General features: G+C 36.5%; 1 protein-coding gene across 1 annotated transcript in view; it reads left to right on the forward strand.

Moving 5' to 3' along the window:
- The window catches only part of LOC108765845 (fatty acid synthase), a 21,012-nt gene that overhangs the window by 11,098 nt on the left and 6,803 nt on the right, over positions 1 to 3,111 (forward strand). The window lies entirely within an intron of this gene.

Genomic DNA, 3,111 nt, shown 5'->3' on the forward strand with positions numbered 1-3,111 from the left:
TTTTTAATTTTTTGTCTGCGATGATTTTTCATTGAATTATGATGTTCTGAATATTGCCCAATTTTTAGCGTGTTTGAAAGTGTTCCCTATATTTTGTTGAGTAGTGTATATGGAAGCGGTTGACTACGATAGATTAACATAGATCACTAATAGAATAACTCATAGAAGAACCTGACGATGTGCAAATGTAAGTCTTGGCACCTGTACACGAGAGCGAGAACGAAGACCCACCTCTCTTAAGTGACGACGAATCGTTTGTTCGCTGACATGATGTATAGTAGGAACTTCACGTCGAACACACTTGCAGTAATCGTTCGTCTTCTCAAAACGTGGCGAACAATTTTTCGATCTTGTCGAACTGTTTTTATACGATGACGGCCATTTCCTTGACGTCTCGTGTATTGTCCTGTCTCTTGATATCGTAACCACGCTCTATTTATTACAGATACGGATACACCGACACGTTGCGCTACATAATGTACCATATTATTGCCTACAGCTCAATTGCCTACATGTATTATTGTTTACAGTTCGATTGCCTACATACATTATTGCCTACAGCTCACAATCTTCCACGCGAAATGAAGGCTGCCTCACACCAACAATTGGTTTGATTAAGGTTAGATTTTTTTGGGAAAATATTCCAAGCGGACACTGTCTACGCTGACACCCCACTGTTCACATGACAGATTTCCTAAAAACATAAATTATTTTCTTACTTAACTTTAATTTTATATTTGTGCGCAAAAGCGCATGTAGGCGATCGAGCTGTAAGCAATCGAACTGTAGGCAATCGAGCTGTAAGCAATAGTACATGTAGGCAAAAGTAACTTCTTTTCTAAAATTTTTATTTGTGCGCAAAAGCGCATGTAGGTAATCGAGCTGTAGGCAATAGATGCCTACATGTACCATATTATTGCCTACAGCTCAATTGCCTACATGTATTATTGCCTACAGCTCGATTGCCTACATACATTATTGCCTACAGCTCTCAACCTTCTACGCGAAATGAGGGCTGCCTCACACCAACAACTGGTTTGATTAAGGTTAGATTTTTTTGGGAAAATATTCCAAGCGGACACTGTCTACTCGTACGCTGACACCCCACTGTTCACATGACAGATTTCCTAAAAACATAAATTATTTTCTTACTTAACTTTAATTTTATATTTGTGCGCAAAAGCGCATGTAGGCGATCGAGCTGTAAGCAATCGAACTGTAGGCAATCGAGCTGTAAGCAATAGTACATGTAGGCAAAAGTAACTTCTTTTCTAAAATTTTTATTTGTGCGCAAAAGCGCATGTAGGTAATCGAGCTGTAGGCAATCGAGCTGTAGGCAATAGTACAAGCTGTAGACAAAAGTAGCTCCGTTTCTAAAATTTTTATTTGTGTGCAAAAGCGCATGTAGGCAATTGAGCTGTAGGCAATAGTACATGTAGGCAATAGTACATGTAGGCAAAAGTAACTCCGTTTCTAAAATTTTTATTTGTGCGCAAAAGCGCATGTAGGCAATCGAGGTGTAGGCAATAATACATGTAGTCAATCGAACTGTAGGCAAAAGTGATGTAGGCAAAAGATACTGTAGGCAATCGATTTGTAGCAGAAACAATCATCTCAATAATGACTGGATGTAGTTATCAAAAAATAAATCTTGTAATACGTATGGTTTGATTACAAAAAGTATTCGCTAAATATAAAAAAGTCGCTGATAATGCCATTAAGTAAGCCAAAATAACAATCCTTCTTACAAAAGGTTAATCCAGATTCTACAGTATAAAACTGAATAATATAAGAATAAACGTGTATAAAATTTAGTTACCTATAAAACATGTGAACATATACTACATGGGCTGAAAAGTCCCGGGATTTTTAATGAAAACAAGCGTTTTTTGGGCAAAGTTATATTTATTCCTCAACATAGTTGCCTTCGAGGGCGATACACTTGGTATAGCAATTTTCCAACATTTCGATCCCCATTCCCTTTCGAAAAAAACCCTCAAATTTTGAGGGTTAACCCCCAAATTTGAGGGTTGACCACAAAATTTGAGGGTTGACTATAAAAATTGAGTGTTAACACTCAAAATTTGGGGGTTTATCGTTAAATTCTCAGGGTAGACCTTAAATGATTCGGTGTCAAACCCCAAGTTTGAGTGTTGACTCTCAATTTTTGGTGTTAAGCCCCAAATGATTCGGTGTCAATCCCCAAGTTTAGGTGTTGACTCTTAATTTTTGGTGTTGAGCCCTAAATAGTTCGGGATCAACATCAAGTTCGGGTATTTTGCTCTCAATTTTTGGTGTTAAGCCCCAAATGATTCGGCGTCAATCCCCAAGTTCAGGTGTTGACTCTTACCCCATTCCCTTACGAAAAAAACCCTCAAACTTTGAGGGTTAACCCCTAAATTTGAGGGTTGACCACAAAATTTGAGGGTTGACTATACCCCCGTGCGTGGAGAGCCTTGTCGTGGCACGGGGGCAAAGCCCCAAATGATTCGGTGTCAATCCCCAAGTTTGGATGTGGACTCTCAATTTTTGGTGTTGAGCCGTAAATAGTTCGAGGTCAACATCAAGTTCGGGTATTTTGCTCTCAATTTTTGGTGTTAAGCCCCAAATGATTCGGTATCAATCCCCAAGTTTGGGTGTTGACTCTCAATTTTTGGTATTAAGTCTAAAATGATTCGGTTATGTTTATAGATTGATATATCGGAATCGTTAAAAAATGAAAATTAATCAACTTATGTAAATAAATCGTTTATATTATGTAAAAATGTGTTATACGCAAATGTAGAATTAATAATTTACTTTTATTGTACCGTCTGCTTTTTGTACAATTGATGAAATAATTAATATAATATATACGCGTATTAATTCAGTATATTTATTCTTATGCGTAAAAATATATTTTATAAATATACTGAATTAACACAAATATTCCTTATATTGGGCTTCAAAAAATACATCCCCTTAGTAATTTTCATTGTACTTCTATGAATTATTCTATTAGTGATCTATGTTAATCTATTGTAATCAACCGCTTTCATATACATATATGTTTATAACTTTGAAAATGACCCGAAGGTGGTCGAAACGTTAGTTTGATGTAGACATATTTTT

Source organism: Trachymyrmex cornetzi, unplaced genomic scaffold, assembly GCF_001594075.2.
Source record: "Trachymyrmex cornetzi isolate Tcor2-1 unplaced genomic scaffold, Tcor1.1 scaffold557, whole genome shotgun sequence".
Taxonomy (NCBI): Eukaryota; Metazoa; Arthropoda; class Insecta; order Hymenoptera; family Formicidae; genus Trachymyrmex; species Trachymyrmex cornetzi.